Below are 21,192 nucleotides of genomic sequence, written 5' to 3' on the forward strand. Positions count from 1 at the left end.
AAAAGAACTTAAAACATATGTTTACACAAAAACTTTTACATGAATGCTCATAGTAGCATTATTCATAATAGCCAAAAAGTAAAAACAACTCAAATATTCATCAACTGACGAATGAGTAAACAAAATGTGGTATATCCATACAATGGAATGTTACTCAGCCATAAGGAATGGAGGACTAATACGAGCTACAACATAGAGAAACCTTGAAAACATTATGCTAATTGAAGGAAACTAACACAGAGGCCACATATTATATGATTCCGCTTATAAGAAATGTCCAGAATAGGCAAGTCCATAGTGATAAAAAGTAGGTTAGTGGTTTCTATGGTCTAGCGGTCGGGAGAGTGAGAAGTGACTGTTAATGAGCATGTTCTTTCTAACTGACGAGAATGTTCTGAGATAGATTGTTGTGATAGTTGTACAACTTTCCACATGTACTAAACACCACTGAATCTGATACTTCAAAGGTGGGTACATTTTAAGTCTCAATTTTTAAAAGCCTATGTATTATGTGATTTTATTTATATGACATTCCAGAAAAGACAAAACCATAGTAATAGAATCAAATCCCAAAGCCTAAGAGTTGGGGGAGGGGATTAACTAAAAAGGGGTGAAGAGACTCAGGTAATGGCAAGTTCTCTGTTTTGATTGTGGTGTTGGGTATACAACTGAATAGATTTGCTAAAATCATAAGACTGTATACTTGATATGACTCAATTTTACTGTATGTAACTTAACAGCTCAATAAACCGAACATAACCAAACCAAAAACAAGAGAGAGAAAAAGAGAGAGAGAATGAGAAAATGAGAAGAGACTATCAAATCATAAACGTAGATAACTAAATTTTTAGTTATATTTTTGGAAGCAGTTTTGTCCCATAGAAAGAACAGAAGCTTATACTTCCTGTGGTCCTAAATGCATCTCCTAGGACCAATACTTTTAGGTCTGTGACTTTGGTGAGATTCTTAATTTCTATGAGCTTCCGTTTCTTCATCTATAAATTGCTAGAGAAAAACACAAAAAGAAAAGTGATTAATAGTGATTGGGTACCCACTACATACTAGAAACTAAGCTGAACACTTTTTAATAGTATTGTAATTCTAAAAAATATATATATATATAGGTAGGGAAAAACGGGGCAGAACTTTTATAAAGTTTATATTGAGAAAAAACTAGAACAGTCAATGTACTCTACCGGAGTATTTGAAAACTTCATGCAAAAACAGATGTCTCAAAGGAGCACGCTTGTGGGTGGAGAATAATTAGTGACCAGAATGTTGTTCCCAGAGAAATATTTTTCTGCTAGAAAGATGACCCATGATAGGTTTGGGGGCTGATACTTGCTTATTTAATGTTTTGACTGTGAAATTGATAGCAACTTAACATCAAATACCTAGTCAATTAATGAGAGCTGAGCTCAATTAGCAGTAGTTCAACTTGCAGCAGCTCATGGGAGTCCACACTTGGCTGACTCCTTGCATTTGGGAGCTGACAGAGCAGCACCCTCAGTCAGCTCTGCAAGCTCACACGCTATAGGAGCCTGTGCTCTCGGCACAACGTGAGAGCAAGGTAAGGTTTCTTCTTTGAGCAGAAATGGGGGAAGGCTAGGTTTGAGTAAGCAGAAACTGATTGAAATTTGGTTTGAATAACCCTTAACTCTCCTCCTTTTATTGAAATCACAATGAGTTTTACAGGCCTCTTTCGGTTCCCTCTTCCTTCTTGAAATCAAAGCCGTTGCTCTGGCGCGCTTTAACTCTTTCTGTCTGCCACAGAGTTTTTCGCTTTATGAATATGTTGTCTTGAACCTGTTGCATTTGATTCTCTCTATCCCCAGCTAATCTTGTCTGTAGGTGAAATGTGTGTATATTCTTGAGGGCAGGAGGGTACCATCAGGTACTTGTTCTTTATCCCTCTTGTCACCTGGGATATTGGGGTTTAACAGAACCTCTGATGAATTGACCAGATCTACTTGAACTCTTAAAATATGCAATGTAGTCTGACCCCTCAAATATTTTTCCCTAGAACTTTTATCAAGGCCCAAGTCATGACCTTTTTACTATTTTTTGTTGAGACAAAACCTCTGACAGAAAGAGATAGGTTGTTTTTGGCCATGCACAATCTGTCTGAACCTCAGTTCTCCACTATAAAATGGGCTAAAGATACACTTTTTTTCCTAAATTATTGTGAAAAATTTTGATAATTTAGCACAGCACCACATAGTAAATACTCGATAAATGGTAGCGATGGCTGCCATTTCTTCTAGAGATAATCGTTCACAAGCGACTATAACAAAAAGGGAATGGGGCAAGTAAGTGAGAGAGGTGAGGTTCCTCTTCTGTGAAAATGTTGCCATGAAAACTTTGCAGGATGACTGTGGGCAATGGATTGTGTGAAGCACACTGCAGAAGCCCTGTCAAAACAGTACTAAGCAAGAGAGGCCATTGATGGAGTCAGGGATGGTGTCCATAACTGCAGCGAGGAACAATGATAGAGTGAGATGTGGAAAGGAGAGAGATTCTCTTGTTTGTGCATCTAAAACTATCATCCTGTTTGGCATTTCTATGTAAGCAAATAAAGTGTTTCTTCTAAATAAATTAGAGCACTGAAGAAGCTACTGATTAAAGATTTCTGCTTGTGAAATTACTTTAAATGTACAATCAGTTTCAGACTTCTCTTTGCTTTATGCGTAACTTCATTTGCTAGTTTGAAGTTGGTATATGGCGCCTTGAAGCAAAAACAGGTGCTTTTGAAAAGTGGTGAGAATTCAGAATTAATGACATGCAGAGATCTATTCTGTGTCTGAAAACAGGCTATGTATCTAAAACTTTTCTCTGTGTCTGTGCCACTTAAGTGCTGGAATCATAAAACAGAAGATGAGGCAGAACAATTGTGCGATTGTTTTTAACATCCTCAAAGAGGATTTTCAGAGTACCATAAGCTGCTAATGAATTTCAGGAGGCAGGTGCAAGACATGCAATTACTTTTCCATTTCCATCCCTTTTTATCATTTGAGAGCACTTACAGATTATTCACTGATTTTCGTGGCAGAGGCTTTTTGTGAAAAAGAAATATTCTATCAGAAAACAGCTATTAAACATTGTTCAAGATTTCTTTAATTGGAAGGAAAATAAGACAATGAAGAATGACAATTTCTCAAATTTAAAGACGTTCAAGTAGTTCTCATTAAAAGTTTTAAATGGTCACTTTAGTTCATTTTACAAAGATGCTGGGTTACCAGCAGGATTCAGACTCAATACAGTCTTTTTCCCAGGAAATATCATAGTTTACTCATTTATCTGAACCTTCGTTGTCATTGCTTTGCTTTCATTTGCTCCCTATTCGTTGACCCTTGTGTGTTCTCCCTGGATTCCAACTCCCTGGTACAAAAAGTTTAGACATAACCTTAGGACTTTAGAAACAATCTTTTTATTTCATCTTGTTTCAGTAGAGGGCACTTTTATGAATGTGGGGATGTCTGTTTCTCATGTGATCTCCTCACCCTCAAACCTACTCTCTTCCCCCTTTACCATCAGTGACTTCCTTAGCTTTTATGGTTTGAAGAATTTAAACAGTATCACTGTTTAATTATAACAGGCTGTGGAATTGCATTTTCTTGTGGTCCTAGAATTATGGCTAAGGCCGAAAGTAGATACCAAAATCACTCAAGAACCCAAAGTCTAGACAGCTGCCAATGTTTAGAGCTGTCCTCCCAGCCTAAAAGGCTTATCAAGAGGCCGCAGAATCAGCTGCATTCCTCTCCCCAACCTGATCATTACAGCAAGAGGTCTGGGTGGAGAGAGCCTGGGCATTTTATTTCACATTGTTCCAGTAAGGTGGGGGCTTTGGTTTCCCTGAAGCCAGTGAAAGAAGGTCTCCATAGAATCACCAGTCAGACTGGGTGCTGCCTTATTATTAACCAGTTAGGCGACTGCCTAACTACCAGAAGGGGAGAAAAAGGAATGGAGAGTGAATGTGGGGCCAAGAGGAGAGGTAAAGACTAAGCAGCCTGTACTCCTACCACATAGCGTGGCAAGAATCTGTGATTTTTTTTTCATATTGCGCGGACCAACAAAAGATAGTTTCGCTTGCTGGTGTTCCATCAAACAGAGCAGCCTAAGTGGCAGAAGTGGATCACCAGTGTGCAGTGGACAACCAAGGTGGGAGCTAAAGGAGGGGTTGATGAGATGTGTTAAGTCACAGCTGAATCTTCTCACCAGTAACCATGCATTGAGGAGACCCCAATGGTTTCCTCTGAGGAACACGTGTTTGGCTTAGGAGACAGGCAGCAGGTGGACAGCTGCCATGTGAAGACGCTGGTGATGGGTCAGTGCTGGCAAGACAGACAGCAATAATCATCCCAAGAGGTGACTTCAGCTTTCTATAGCAGTCCCCTAAAAAACTGCCTCTGCTATCTTCTCTTGGCCCCTACACCTGAGGGAAAGGGCCAGGAAGAGGAAGCAGAATTGTGTGAACAGCATACCTTATTCCCCTTCCCCCAGGCAGGCCTAGCCAGTGCTAGCAGAGAAGAAGAATGTACTTCTACATAGTGCTGACACTTTAGTTTTAAAATGAATAGGAATGAATATTAAATACTGAAAGTCATTCATTCATTCCATAGATACTTATCGATCACCTACTGTATGCCAGTACTTCTCTAAGTGTATATAATAATTGTTAAACAAAATTCAAAGGAGAGTGACACAGGCTGATACTGAAAATGATAGGAAAATTACGAAAACCTAGAAAAGGTTTCCTAAAAGGAGCCACCATCTAGTGGGAAATGAGGCTCAATAAAGCAAATTCGGTGGACAGTTGTTTGAAAATAAAATAAAGCTATCTCACGCTGATATCCCAAGGATTTGAGACTATTCAAAAGACCGTTTACCTGTTTACCTGTTATCAGCACACACATTTAATGGGCACAAGGTGGATCCTAGGGGAAAGGAGGTTTAAATAGAATAGCAGCAGAAAGGACAAACTAGGGAATGGGGCAGAAAGGAAAAGAGACCATGGGATCACTTCATAGTTGTTTTTTTTGTTTGTTTGTTTGTTTTTAAGCTAATCTTGCTGTCATTGCAGAGAAACCACATTCAATATTAGGGCTTCTAAAAGAGAATCCTCAGCATCCATCCTTCATTCCATAGTAACCTAATGAGTACCACTGGCATGCAAGATGCTAACTGAGATAGAGACAACATGAACAAGCTATAAAACCTGCCCTGAGAGTCTAGCAAGTGAAAAGATCTGCACATAAAGTAAAATGCCATTATCTTATGTTTGCATAATGCTTTATAATTTACAAGGTGTTTTCACATGTTTGATTTTGGAACATTTCTCTTAGGTAGGCCATTCTTTTTTAGATGAGGAAATTCAAATTCAGCAAGTTTAAGTAAATTGACCAAGACTCACAGCTACCAAGTAGAGACTTGAACCACATCTTCTGAATTCCAGGTGTTATTTCCATGACATCTCACTGCATCCTAATATTCATAAAGAGCAGTGTGCGATAAGTAGTGAAGATACAAGATTGTGCTAAAGAGCATGGGTTGGCAAACTTTTTCTTAAATGTCCAAATAGTAAGCATTTTAGGTTCTGCAGGGCATTCGGTCTGTTGCAACTACTCTGCTCTTTTACTGTAGTGTGAAAGAATCTAGATGACACATCAATGAATGGGTGTGGCTGTGTGCTAACAATATATACAAAAACAGGCAGTGGTCCAAATTTGTCTCATAGTTTGTCTGTCTTTGCAATAGAGGGTCATAGGAGGGCAGACTCATCCCTTCTTGGTAGTGGTGAATTGATTTCTGGAGGGGGAGGTAAAAGCCTGATAGGTAATGTTTGTCCGTTTCTGTAATGTAACTACCCCCATTATGACTGATTTAAAAAACTGCCCTCATGAAGTCACAGAATGATGAGTTGGGAAGAGGTGTGGATAAGCCATCCCCAACACATCAATGCCTGGGAGTATCACTGAAGACTTCTGGGCTATGGGTAGGATATCTACAGGTGAAAATAGAGTATGGGTGGAGGAAAAAGAACAAGAAGCACATCATAAATGTGGGCAAGTGCTAAGGATTTTCTGGGAATGATAGCTAGTGCAACTGGGCTTGAAAACAGGTTGTGGGTAGTAGATAAGTGGTTACACCAGGTCTAGTGCAGACAGCTGTAACTGCCAGTCAAGGAACTTGAGATTTGTTGAGTAGCCCCCTGTGGCCTCTAGCTTTTAACCTGAGGACAGTTATGATCAGAGCTGTATTTTATTAAGATGTCTCTAGCAACCATCTGAAATTGGTGCAAGAGGAATTAGAGGGAGACTCATTGAAAAAAATCCTCCATTGAGATACAAAACAGGAGAGTCAGAGATGATAAATTAAAACAGTCCAGTTTGGTCATGGAAGTAGGAGAAAGTAGAATAATTTCCCACCTAGAATAGTGTTAGTCTGGTATATTTTCCTGTTTCCTTTCTTCCAACCCTTTTCTTATTCATCATAGACTGGCTATAGTCCAGTGGGTCTCAAATTTGGGAGTGCATCAGGATCACATGGAAGCCTTGTAAAAGGAGGCCCCTGTGACCTGAACCCACAGTTTCTGAATTCCAAGCGTTGTTATTTCCATGACATCTCACTGCATCCTAGTCATCATAAAAAATAGTGTACGATAAGTAGTGAATTTTAAATAGAACATTGAGCTACAGAATAGGTGGCTTACCCCCCAGAATTTCTGCACTAGTGAGTCTGGGTGAGGCCTCAAAATGTGCATTTCAACAAATTTCTGAGGGATGTTGAAACTGCTGGCTTTGTAACCACACTTTGAGACCCACTGTTGTGGCAAATACTATGACTCTTCAATACAGATATTCCTCAGTCACCTCAAACCCAAGTATAAAGTACTGAACTCATTATCCATTCCCTGCCAAACTCCGCTATTTTTCCCCATTATAGTAAGTGGAAGAACATTTTTCTAGCAAGAAGCCTCAAAGTCTTTTCCCTTTCACTCCTCCTCCCTTAGTGAGTTAAATCATTAAGCCCTATTGCTTCTTCTTACTAAAACTCTCTTTAATCCATTTACCATTCTTCATCCCTACTGTTATCTTAATTTAGGCACCATCTGATATGTCATAGGGACATTCCGTATGAGGCTTTACATTCCCACTTGTCTTTCTCAAGCATTCTCCACACTATGTGCGAGGTGACCTTATAAAACAAATCTGATTGTGTCCCTCCTCAGCATGAAGCACTTGTTTTCACTTGCCATTGAGATAAAGCCCCAGGTTTGTAACATGGTCTGCAAGGCTCTGTGTGTCATGGACTGCCTGTTTCTTCACACTCACTTAAGAGAACATCTCTCACTGTCTATACTCCCATCATATCAATATCCTGCCAGCTTTTTGAGCCCATCAATCTTTCTCTGGAAGCTAGGCCATTGACATACAGCTTAGAATACTCTTTCTTCCCATTTTGCTGTACAACTCCAAGCCATCTCTCAAGTCTCAGCTTAGGTTTCCTTTCCTCAAGAAAGTGTTAACTTACCCACTAGATCAAGTTAGATGGGCTCACTATACTTGCTTATGGCAACTATGCTTTTCTTCATAATACCCTTTTCAAAATGAAATTACTTCTCTGAATTCTCAAGAGAGGCCATTTGCCTTGTGTGCCACCCTATCTCTAATACTTAGCACCATGCCCATTCCATTATAAGAACTCAATATTTGTTGAACTGTAGTCTTTTATTACTCCCTTCCTCTTTTTTCCCCTCTCTTGAAAACTACAGAAAACATTAATAATTTCTTACCCAATGTTGATTCTTTGCTAACAGGGCCCTGATTTTGTTCCAGTTTCTGCCTATAATGTGTCCAGAGATAGTGGGACTCCTTTGAAGAGATTCAATGAAAAGAAAGTTATATTATTTCCAATATTGATGTAGAATTAAAAACAAAACAAAAACCAATGCTAAGGTTAAAAGCAATGAAACTATTAACTCTCCAGTATGAAAAACATTCATTCATCTATGTATGCATCCAACCAATATTAGAATATGTGAAACAGTGTACTAGGTATTAGATACCAATGGTGAGCAGAACAGGTATGATTCCTTCCCTTATGAACTAGTAGGAGTTGCCCAGGTTGAGTGTGTGTGATGGGAGTGGGCAGTGGTGTTCCAGACAGAAGAAGCATTGTGTGTAAAAACCCGGAATTGAGAGTCATTGTGACTTTTTGGAGAAACTGAAAACAGTTCAGCTTGGTCAGCGTAGGGAATGAGGTGAAAGTGAGATATGTGGCCTAAAATGTACATAGAGATAGATCATGAAGGGCTTTATTAGCCATTTTAAGAGATTTATCCTTGAAACAGTGGGCAATTTTGGAAGAATTTGAACCAAGGCTGGGCACTTTAGCAGGATCCACCTGGTAGTTGTGTAGGTAGTTGGAAAGGTTAAGACAGGATGCAGTAAAAAATATAAGAAGCTGTGGGAAGGTCATCAATCCAATTGTTTCTAAAATTTTTCCCATCACGGGATATATGAAAAAATGATGTTTTTCTACATATTATGTACACTAGAGAGAATTTGAAGACTCTAATTAGGCTTCCAGCTGTTGGAGGGGACAGGCCCAGGGACCCATTCTCCCAGGCCAGTAGAATGCTCCAAGGGCTGAAGAGAATCAATATCTAGGCATTTCAGCACACCTGTAAACCATTTTCTGCACATCTGTTGGAAAGCCCTGATTTAATCCTATATCTAGTGCTTATATTCTCTCTTTTAAGAACATCAATCTGAAATGCAAATAACCTCGAAGATAAGGAGGGCCTTTGACTAAATTGACACTGAGCCTCCCTCTTTCCAACTTCCTACTAAGCCCTCTCTGCCTAGTTCTCTCCTTGTGGCTTCTAGATAACTCAAGGCTTCTAGATAATTGTGGCTTCTAGATACCTTTCTCTACCTCCTTTGGACTCAACACAGCCAACCTTCCAGGTACACTCCCTCAGGGCTCTACTCCAAATGACAGTGAGAACAACAGTGATAAAGCCAGATAGTTCCTTCATACTCATGCTTAAGTGAGCACAGCATTACCCCACCAGCCTAACAAGAGGAGTCAAGCAGGTCATTAATGTGAAATTACGCAAATGAGATTTTCGAACTGGAGCACACTAAAATGATGGAGGTGAAAAAGTAGAGAGGAATTGGAAATAGGAGCAAGGACACTCACAGAGCCCCTGACTAAAGCTTGCTGCTGGCTCAGTAATTTGCCAGGTGAATTAAGTTGGTACTTAATTTGCACGAAAACGGAGCTAGGCCTTGCTGGAGCCTGCAGTGCCTCCAGGCTGTACCTCCAAATTAAACAATACTTTGTAGTTAAGAGAGTTTGTTTTATCAACAGACTATGGAGAGCTTTAACAAGCATTTAATAATCAAATTTAGAAATATCCCTACAAAGCAAACCATACACTATTTTTCTGCCTCGTTCAGAAGAAAACTTAGTGAGATATCAAGAAAGCGAATGCCTTGTGACACTGGACATCTTGGGAAGTCTGGTCTCTATTTCTGTGTTTCACACAGCATCTGAAGAGAGGTTCAGTAAATGTCTCCATGAAAGTAAATAACGCATCAGAAAAGGTTAAGGAAATCAATAGGATCAGCAGACTGAATTCTGTAGTCCACTGACTTTGGTGACATGAGATGTATCACTAGACCTCTTTCAAATTTGTTATACTTATAGCTGGGGCCCTAACACCTGGACATTCTCATTTAGTTTAGTGAGTTAGGCTAGGCCTGTGTATCTTTAAATAAGTGTTTCTGAGTGAGTCTTAATATAGACTGTATTAGTTTTTTAGGGCTGCCATTAGGAGAATACCACAGACTGGGTGACATATACAGTAGAATTTTATTTTCCCACAGAATTCGGAGATCAAGATGTCAGTAGGGTTGGTTCATTCTGAGGTCTCTCTCCTCGGCTCAAAGATGACCATCTTCTCCCTGTGTCTTTACATGGTCTCTTTGTACTCGTGTGTGTCCCAAATTTTTCTTTTTATAAGGACGCCAATCAAATTGACTTGGGGTTCACCCTAATAACCTCATTTTAGCTTAATTGCTTCTGTAAAGACTCCATTTCCAAATATGATCATGTTTCCCTGTTCTGAGGGTTATAACTTTAACAAGCTTTTCATCGTTTTTGCTGGGGGTACATGATTCACCTCAGAGCACAGACCAAATGTTTTGTTCTACTGCTCTGGACTGACTTACCAATTGTAGAAGTTAAAGATAGAATAGACTATAAGAGTAGATGTCCTTGCCTTTTTTGGACAAGAGAAACCTAAAGACCAATGCCTTTTGGAAGCAGTGATGATCAGCACCATATGGACCCATTACAATCCAGGAGGGCAGAAATATTCCAAGTCTTATTTACCCACAGAGCTAAAAACAGTGCCAGGTGCTCCATCAGTATAGGTCAAATGAATGAATCAACGGATAGATGAGTGAGTGAACCCAGTGCTGTTTCCCCTATAGCACTCTTCCTCATATCATCAGAAGAGGTTATTTTTAAGTTATGAGAAGGAGAATGCAATGAAGATTCAGGAAATAGAAATGATTTCTCTAAGTGCCAGTTTGGATAAGCCTAGTGGAAGGTGAGAGGCATTTTTCCTCTGGAGGCCTATTTCATTTTTTCAGAGATAGTTTCCTCCATAAAAGTAGACAGGACAACTTCCCTTGGCCAGAATCACCAGAAGAAGTGAGTTTTTGCTCTTCTCCTCAACTTTCTCAATATTTGTCTGCCATTTTGTGCCATTCGCTTGATGAGAAATGTGTACTCATGTATAACTAAACTACAGCATGTCTGGCTTTGTCCAGAGCCAAGGAAAGGTTCCTAATCCTATTTTATGTACTATTGAGGCAGGGGAACTATTTATAGCTTCGCTAACTGCAGATGCCTAATATGTGAAGAAATGAGCTCCCAGTAATCCCTGCCACCAATCATTTTGTGACAGGAAGACTAGAGGTTAGGAGGTCTTTGAGAGTGATAGCTCCTTGCCATGTAGTACACTTGCAAATGGTACACTTATTATTCTTACTAGTTTTATTCAAAAGCAAAGAGTTCTAGAATCTCCAGTTTATTTAACTCTGCCCATCTCTATTCCACAGAACTTCCCTGAGAACATGGAGACTAAGCACACTTGCCCATTTAGCCTGGCAACCACACTCACTGTCTCATGTCATGTGACAGGTGGCCTAGGGGTATTGAAGAGGGCTGTGTGGCGGGGTGTGCCCTTCCCTAGCCCTTTCTTTCACATGCAGTTTTAGAAGTGGCTACAATAATTTACTATAAACATTCCACAAGGCTTTTGAACCTAAGAAATAGATTACATAATTCTACAAAAGCAGACATGTATCAACTATAACCCTCAGTTACTGCAGTGTATGGAACAGTGACAAGAATTTTGTGAGATTTATGCTGCCTTTCCAGAATGGTAGTGAATTTTTCTAACCAGGCCATGAGACCTTGCTGCTTTAAAAGACCACTGCAGCGAGAGAAAGGTTTTTCTAGTGGTGTTTAACCCCTTCTCTATCTTTTATAAACCCATTCCTCTTCTCCCGTATGGACTCACCTGTTTGAGGTGTGAGGCCCTTTGGGATATGCGAGCAGCTTCCTCACCTTGATACCTCCCATCTCTCTAACCCAGTGGTTCTCAACCAAGGGCAATTTTGCCCCTTTCTTCTCCAGAAGATGTTGATAATTTCTGGAGACCTTTTGGTTGTCACACTCAGAGGATTATATTGACATCCAATAGGTAGAGGTCGGGGGTGCTGTTAAATACCTTGCATAGGACAATACCTCACAACAGAGAATTTCTTAGCCCAACATGTTAACGGTGGTGAGACTGGGAAACTGCTGTAAACGATGGCTGCCTCCTTCCCTTGTCCACAGTTCATGGTCTAGAACTCCATCGTGCTGTCCTCCACTTCTGTTGTAGAAGAGGAGATCCCCTCCACGCTCTACCCATGCTTTCAAGCCCTTCCTTCTTCCTCTAGGGCTTCACTCCATCACACATTCCCCTCACTCTACTCTTACATTCTTTATTATTCTTTCTACAAGTCTTCATTACCTCTTTGTCTATAAATATGGACCAGGTTTTCCTAACCTAGTAGGAATCCTCCAAATAGATATTAAATGATTGATGACTCAAAAGTCTTCTTTAAACCCCTTGAAACACACCCTCTTTTTTAACACTGCAAAATTTTTCATATTAGTAGAATTTTCTTCCCTCTTTCTTCCCCACCCTGCATTTATTCTTTTTTTTTTTTTTTCCTTAATTTTATTCCCTACAAGGCCTCAGCTTAGATTTTGGCTTCACTAGACATTCAGCATCGTTGACCACTTTTTCATAAGGCGCTCTTCTTCCTTGCCTGCTATGTGTACAGTCATCTACTGCTGAAACCGCTTTGCTGTTTTTCTTTAATAATCATTAATTGATGATACACTGATAAAATTCAGAAAGTGTTTTTTTCTAACAGAATTTTCTTGCCACATGGTGTCGATAACACAGCTCCCAGCATCTGATGTGTGAATAGTGAATTGGCAACAGGTTTTGGGCAGCATTAGAAATCTCTTTCAACATCTTTATAAATCACAAACTGTTCTCTGGTTTTGAGTTTCACTTTCTACAGCAAAAATGAGAGGTAGAAGTTTACCGTCATTGACAGCCATACTCCTTCTTCCTGTCTCATATTACATTGCCTCTCAGATTTCATTTCCTAGCAGAGTCTCAATTTTACTTTTATATGGACGAACCTCTTATCTACATATTCAACATTTCCTTTTAGAATCATAGAACACTCCTATATATTTTTTTGAATTTCTTGAAATCATCTAACCTAACTAAACATTTGGTGTGACTTTTGGATTTTTGCTGGCCTCTGTATCAGAGGTGGCCAGACTGGTCTGCTCATTCGATCAATCCCTGCTGCAGTATGACTGGGCTTGTCTGTCTTTTTAGAGTGTTCTTCCAACATTCAAAGCCTTGTCCACCTGCTGCCATCTAGAATTTCTTGCCCACAAAGGCATCTTCCATCCTTCCCCAAGCCATTCCATTCTGTAGGTTCTCTCAGAACCTCTGCGTCTCCTCATGGACCACATAAAGATTTCTTGGGTTCCTTTACATCCCATACAAAGTGTGGTGAGCTGAAATGCTCTTGTGTCCTCTTTCCTCCTGCTGCCTTCTCCAGTACTATAACTTATATGTTACATTTGTCTTAGTGCCAAATTGTAGGCTGGCGTTCCTCTAAGGCAGTGGTCCTCAATATTTTTGGCATCAGGGACTGGCACTCCTATGAGAATCTAATGCCTGATGATCTGAGGTGGAGCTGAGGCGGTGATGCTAGTGCTGGGGAGCTGCTGCAAATACAGATGAAGCTTCACTGGCTCCCCCGCTGCTCACCTCTTGTTGTGCAGCCTAGTTCCTAAAAGGCCACACATCAGTACTGGTCCACAGCCCAAGGGTTGGGGACCCCTGCTCTAAGGGGTCATAGGCTAATCTTCACTGTGACTAGAAGGCAGGCCAGTACCTCCCAATGTCACTGATCTAATGTTTCTAAAGTTTCTTTCCTCCTATCTCCCTTTAACTTTCCTCCTCCCCCCAAAACTGAGCCACAGACTAGAGATAGGAAGAATGAATGCAGGCATGGGATTCTGTTCCTGATCTCTTTCTCTCCTTTTCTCTACTATCCCTCAGATTGAAAGCATTGAGCTTTAGTCTTTTTCGTTTGTTTGTTTGTTTGTTTGTTCCTTTGTTTTCAGGTCTGTACCTAGCCTGGCATAAAGTAAGTGCAATAACCTCCAAACCCACCTAGGAGGTTGAGTTGGCCCAGGCTATTCTAGCCCTTGGTGACTGACTGAATGCCTATAATGCTTTTAGTCTATTGTACTCAAAGATGATATGTTGTTGTATTGCTAATTACATTACTATGTCCACGTCTTGCCTCCACAAGTTGGTTGCAAAACTTTCAAGGGTTGTAGACCCTGTATGTGATATCATAGAAAGTTATTTGGTCTTTGTCCCCAGTTCCTGGCACAGAACTCCAAAAACCCTTAGGATTTCCTAAGTGATAAGGGTGATGGGAGAGACTTTTGTTCTAAGGAAGTGACTCTTGCCGGAGCCTTAGATAGATGTAGGATGGAAGCTGGTCACTAGAAAGACTAAGCCTTGAATTTTCTATCGGAGTTTAGATTTTCAGGCCCACTCCTTAACTTACAGAGAAAAAAGGAGCTGAAGATTGAGTTAATCACCAATGGGCAATAATTTCATCAATCATGGTTATGTAAGAAAACTTTCTTTAAAAACCCCTAAATAATGAGATTTGTGAGCTTCTGAATTGGTGAACACATTGATGTGCTGGTGCATGGCAGCCCTCCCCTCTCCATGCCTTACCCTGTTAATCTCCCATTTGGCTGTTCCTGAGTTGTACCCCTTATAATAAAACCAGTAAATGTAAATAAAGTGTGTGCTGAGTTCTGTGAGCCATTCCAGCAAATTATTATAAGCTAGGCAAATAAAATTGATGTAAGGCAATAATAGTCTGAGAAAGACCAGTTATTACCATTTGATCAGAAGTATAGACATCTGGAACTAGTGACTGGCATCTGAAGTAGGCAGGGAGCAATCTTGTGGGATTGAGCCCTTAGCCTTTGCTAACTGTGGATAATTAATGTTGGAATTAAACTGAATTTCTGGACACCAAGTTGGTGTCTGGAGCATCAGATAATTGGTTGCTGTGAGGGGGAAAAAAAACTGTATCAGAAGCATTATGAATAAAAAGAGATCACTGTTTTTCCAAGGCCTAGGCATATCCCATGCATTTAAATAGTTTTGAAGACACAATACCCAACATTTGATGTGTGTTTAATGAACTAGCAGTAAGCTGGATGTTACTCGAGATCTCTTCCTATGGGAACAACATGAGCCATATATTGTTTACCTCTGCCATCTACCTAACTTTCCAATGTTTTTCCTTGATTTTCCAAAGTAAAATGTGGAGATAATAGTCCTGTCTATTTACCGAGATGTAGGACACTAATGTTTTTTTTTCTTTTCCTTCTGCTATCTAGCTACATGTTCCTGTGAGGTGTCCCCAGCAAACTCACCAGTAATTCTACATGTAGGAGGAAGACAGATAAAGGTAACTGAATTTGGTATAAGTAATTGCATTTCACTTTCTCTTCTGAGTCCCTCGCTATCTGTTGGATCCAAATGGAATATAAACTCTTTGAATTCATTAGAAACTCCACATGGTGGCCATCTGTTGCAGGCATAGCTATTGGCTCACTCAACTCCATTTCAACCCCCTTGTAGCATGCTTTGCATCAGTGGTGCTGTGGTCTCCAGAACAGCAGCTTCAGCATCACCTAAAAACTTGTTAGAAATTCAAATTTTCAGGCCCCACTCCAGACCTACTGAATCATAAATTCTGGAAGTGGGCCTCAGCACTCTGTATTTTAATAAGCCTCCCAGGTGATTCTGATGCACACTAAAGTTTGAGAACCATTGCAGTATATCTCTGCTACTCAAAGAGTCATCTGCATCACCATTGGCATCACTGGAGAGCTTGTTAGAAATGTAGAATCTTGGACCCCGAGACCAACTGAATCAGATTCTGCATTTTTTATAAAATACCCATATTATTCATGTTACAATGAAGTTTGAGAAGCTATGCCTCGCGTCTCTGGTTTAACACTGGCTGCACATTGGAATCACCTGTGGTGTTAAAAAAATACACACACACACACACACAAACACACACACGCACACACATGCACACATAATATAAAGCCCCAGAGATTTTAAATTGAATTTTTATGAAGTGTAGTCTGGAATTTGAATTCTAAAATCTTCTGAGGTGATTTCTAATAAGCAGCAAAGTTTGAGAACCACTGTCTTATCATGCTAGAGATGGAGAAACTAAATATTTTCCAGCTATCTTATATCTTGAAATGACCTAACAGCATCTAAGTACTGTTGACCCTTGAACAATGTGGGTTTGAACTGCGCAGGTCCACTTATATCCACAGTTTTTTCAATTGACGAGCACAGTTCAGACCATGTCGTTCAAGGGCCTCCTGGTGGTTGAGATTCCAAGTATGCTGAGGACTGACTTAAATTATTTACAGATTTTCAACTTCATGAATAGTTGGCACCCCTACCCCCACCCCCCACCACCATGTTGTTCAAGGGTCAACTGTAAATATATTTGAGGATGATTTGAAAGGCATACTGCGACAGTCTGACTCTGTGTTGGCATGCAGTTGTGGATTTCCCGCAGCAGCAGTTCAGGGGTCCCGATATTTATCTCTAGCTTCACAGATGTCAGGAGGTGGGGCATCCATTTCACTGGGGTTAACCTCAGCGGAAGTGCAGTGGGACTACAGCCTGCAGTTGGCACAGAAGCTCCCTGATTTTCTGGGTACCTGATGATGATGGGGAGCAGTGCCCTTGGTGAGCAGATTCTGCAGTGTTGTTCTATAGGTCATCTGTGCAAAAGTCAGCCTAGAGTCCTTCTACCCATTTTGTAAGCACTTAATTCCTTTTAAATCATTTCTACTTAAGACAGCTATAGAGGTTTCATTATCTTCTACTGAATTCTGACTGATCCATCCATATCAGATATAAATTCATATCCATGTCAATTATTGATCATGAAGTGACTGAATTGAAGCTTTTGACCTGAATTAATTTGGGCTTTTTACTTTCATTTAAAAATTAGATTTTTGTTATCAGAAACAAAAATTAGTCATAAGAAAACTACTGTGCAACCCAAGCTTATGATCCTAGTCAAGAACAGCTCTTTTTAAAAAATATTATCCTCACCCTTCCCACCAGTATGCATCCCTCCCAGGCATGACTGCTCAAGTCATAGTTGTGATAATTATAAAATTTTGTGTATAGACACTTGCCTCATCCAAGTCTTATAAGTCCTTCCCATTTGGAAAGGCAAGACTGATTCTTTCACTGCCTAAGAAATATAAAATGATTTTTTTCCATTATTTCTGGAGTCAAATCCAAGCATGAGTTTTATCCTATAAATTCAAATACCTGTTTTATATCTATCTACCAAAGAAAGAGAATCAAGTTTAGTAAAAAATACGATTTTATTTTCAAATGATGTTTGTGATGACTACAGTCTTTTACATTAGACATTTCTGATTTTTCAAAAGTATTTTCTGCACATAAAGGGTAACAATGGCTTTTGGTGTCAGAAACTGATGGCCCAGCCAGTGGGTAAATAGGATGATAGAAACTAGGAAAAAGGGAAGGTGACAGGGAGACTAAAAAAGAAGTGCCCAGCATGACCAAAGTAGATATATTTCCTGCACATGTGAGATGGAAATTGCCTATATACTTCCACCATGTGTTTTAAATGCAATTTTTAATTTCCCAGGTGTTTCTGGATGTCCCCATTCCATGTTGGTGGTTGGAGGTTATTAAAGCATTCTTCAAAAGCTGTTTAGATACAATCTCTTCCATAAAGATGAGTGGCCATTCTATATAGGATTTTCACACAGTGACTGTTATTCTGAAGAAACAGAGTAGTAGAGTCAGTGGGCCATCTTTAATAAGACTGTCCCAAGAGCTTTTTGTAGATTATCTCATTGCCTTTCCCAAACTGAGCTTCCTTTTACACAGGAGACAGGGTAGGTGGTTGAAGATGATTTTTCATTTGGGCTCTCCCAAGTAAAGAGACTCCCTTCCCCATTACCTTTGATCTTTCTTTGAAATCACTTCAGAGAGTAGCACTCCTTGTACAACAGCTTCACACCCAGATGTTGCTGGGGGATAGGTAGTTAGATTTGCACTCACAAGGGAGGGAGAAGGAGAGACATGGCAGCCTACTTTGGACTGAGACAAATGAGATTTTGTGAAGTCAGATTCTCTGGATACATAAGCATTTAAGATTGCCTTTATCTACAGTGAGTCAGAGGTATATTCCACGTGGAGGTTGACACGTCATACTAGAGACACAAGCTGACTGACACTCTCCATTTGCGTGGGTGTTTGTCATATTTAATTTGTTGGTTTTATGCACTTTTATTTCACTGGTTGTAGAGGTTTGTGGCTTGCCATTTAACTTTGGTACAAAGGAAATTTTGGAACACCAAACGTTTTCCAGATAATTTCAAAATGAACTGGGTCTCCAACAAATTTGATTTGTAGGAAATAAAGAACAAAGACTTGTTAACAGAGGGCTTTAAAATATAATTACTCACACATGCAAACATGTTTAAGTGTGGGATCTCAGTGAAAGCATATCATGCAGTACTTTCATGCTCTCACTGTTGCCCATTAAAAAAACTCCTATGCCATATGCAGGTGTGATTATACAGTCAACTGCCAATTCTGACTGGCTCAAGGATCCTTTTGAAAATGTCCAGATGGATATAAATGTTGAATTTGGCAGTTCAATTATGGAGCCCAATATATCCGTTTTAAGTATTAAAGCACTGAAGAGGAATATTGATGTTTTCCCCCACCACTAAATAGATTTCAAAAGAATAGTTTGTTCTTTAAACTGGAAATTAGATTTCCTCATTTTTTTCTGAATCTCAGTATAAACTTTATTCTGACTATTATCACTATTCTTCAGTCCAAATATTTTATGAACATCATCAAAAACTTTTTTTTGGTGGATAAGCAAAAATAAGTCAGAAATTGGCTTTTGAGGTGACTTGGTATCTTTAAATGAGTGCATGGTAAGGGGCAAATGAAGCTATGACATCTTAGCTTTCTCGGGTAGCCCCCTAGAGCCTGTCATCTGCCCTCCAGAGACATGGTTTATAGGAGGAGGACATGAAAACAGAACAGAGGGACAGGAAGGTGATCCCTTGATTTTTGATGTTACGATCACATTCCTACACATCTGCTGCCCAAAAGAACAAGGCTTGGGGCCGACTTGCTATCAGCACTGCTGTGGGAAAATGCCATAAATATCATCATTACTATTTCCCTTTGCCCAGATTTCAAGTCCTCAGTCATAGTCAGGAAACTCCAAATGATTGGTCAACTTTTCAAATAACTTATGTGGCTGATAGAATGTGAGTTTGCCTCATCTAATGTGTGATGTGGGGCTTCTTTCTGGCAGACAGAAGCATCTGCAACACATCCCTACAATGTTGCACAGGGTGGGCCTGTCAACAAGATGGCTGAAGTGGGACCCTGTCCCATGATAGACCCAGCATAGCATGAGTAAGTGCTTCAGGCACGTGGAGGGAGTAGAAGGAAATGGTGCCTGGCTCAGTCCGGGTGTAAGGCAACAATGTGATGGTATTTGTAGTGATGATTTTGGGGTTGGCTGCCAAGTGGTCCAAGATTCCCATTGTCCCCCAGCTAGGTGATAACCAAACCTCACTCTTGCATCTTTCATATTAGGAAATTAGGTTGGAATGAACATTTTAGATGAAATGTAACAGGCAAGATGGAAAGAAAATCTTAGAGTCATGTGACTTGATATAAATTTTTAAATACTTTAAGTGTAAACAGTGACAGTAGAGAGAGAGAGAGAAGTACTAGGTAATTAGATTAAAGCAGTGACTTCATATTTTCTGGCTTGAAGATGAATTCCCTGCAGCCAGTTCTCTCTGAACAACCTACCCTATCTGCTTCTTCCTTACGTCAGTACAGCTTAAGGACTCATCCAGATTACGTATTTTATTTGAGCATCACAAAAATGAATACACACAACTAAAATATATCTCAAGCATAACGTGCCTCAAATTGAACTCTTAATCTAGCCTTAAAGCCTGTGTTCTGTCTCATTGATAGCAAGTCCAGCCTTCTCGTTACTCAGATTGAAAACCTCAATGTCATCCTGATTCTTTACTTTCTCTTATATCCTATTTCTAACTCTTCTGAAAATCCTTGTGTTTCTACCTTCAGAATGCTTTTCATCTCTTCCACTGTAACCACCCTGGATCTGAGCTAATATCTCCCCTGGGTTACCATAGTAGCCTCGCTACTGACAACTTTGTGACTCGAGAGATTGTTCTCAGCCAGAAAAGCCTTTCAAACATAAACTGGATCAAGTTACTCCTTTATGCCAAACCTTCCAGTGGCTTAGCATTTCACTCAGAATAGAAACCGAGTCTTCATCAGTGCCTATGGAGCTCTAATAAACTAGCTTATAACCTCAACCCTCACAAGTCTTCTCCTTCCACTGAACTCCTTGTTGTTTAAACACTCTGGGCATGCTGCTGCCTTAGTGCCTTGCACTGCTGTTTCTTCTGCCTAGAATGCTCTTCCCACATAGCTGACTGCTTTGCTCACCCACTTTGTCTTTTCTTAAATATTACCTTCTTGATGAGGACTTCCTTGATCACCCCATTCATTATGATAACAGCCTCTTCAGCACTCCTAGCCCCCTTGACATCTTACTCGCTTTATGTCTTTTCTCCCGAATACTTATCACTTTTAATCATACTGTACCATTTGTTTACTTCTTGTATCCACTGTCCATTACCTCCAATGAACTGTAGACACCAGGAAGGCAGGTTTTTTTCCATTTTGGTCACTGACGTACCTTAAGTGCCTAGAACAGTGCTGGCACATAAAAGGTGCTAAATAAATGTTTGTTGAATGAATGAAGTTACCTCAGCCATAATGTTACCAGATTACACTTTCATATTTTAGGCATATTTATAAGGGGTGTGCATATTGCGTGGCATCACTTAAGCCATACAAAACACCGCGTGGCTGACATTATCATTCCAATATAAAGAATGGGAAAGGAAGGCAAGAAAAGTAAAGAACCTAATTTAACACAACCAGAAAGTTGTAGAGTCAGATTTGAAACCCATGTTTCTCCTGCTGCAGAGCTCAGACCTTTCACCCCTGCTCTGCCTCTCAGATCTCACTTGTATGATCCTTTCGAAGAACTGTGACCCCGTCTAACTGTCATTCTCTTTCTCTTTTCCTTCCTCTCTTATTCCAGAGACTCCAGTGTCCTTTCCCATGGCTTCAGTCTGGTTCTCTGTATTTGTTTTATGGTTTTTAAGAAGTCTTATGAACCTAGAATCCAAATCTTCTGACTCGCGATCGAGTGCTCTTTTTGTGGCACCAGGCTTACTTGCCAACATAAAAATAAACTTATAATGTTTGAGTTTACATATCATAATGCAAAGAGATACATAGAGCAAAATTCCTGTAAAGAGCATGAG

At 40.0% G+C, this 21,192-nt stretch overlaps 1 long non-coding RNA gene across 1 annotated transcript in view; it reads left to right on the top strand.

The window, feature by feature from the left end:
* LOC120608245 (uncharacterized) overlaps window positions 1-21,192 on the top strand; it is a 284,822-nt gene that overhangs the window by 182,709 nt on the left and 80,921 nt on the right. The window contains exon 5 of the long non-coding RNA XR_005654358.1: window positions 15,097-15,167. This is a non-coding gene — a long non-coding RNA (uncharacterized LOC120608245). The remainder of the gene's footprint in view (window positions 1-15,096; window positions 15,168-21,192) is intronic.

Source organism: Pteropus medius, unplaced genomic scaffold (assembly GCF_902729225.1).
Source record: "Pteropus medius unplaced genomic scaffold, Ma_sr-lr_union100, whole genome shotgun sequence".
In the NCBI taxonomy this organism is placed as follows: Eukaryota; Metazoa; Chordata; class Mammalia; order Chiroptera; family Pteropodidae; genus Pteropus; species Pteropus medius.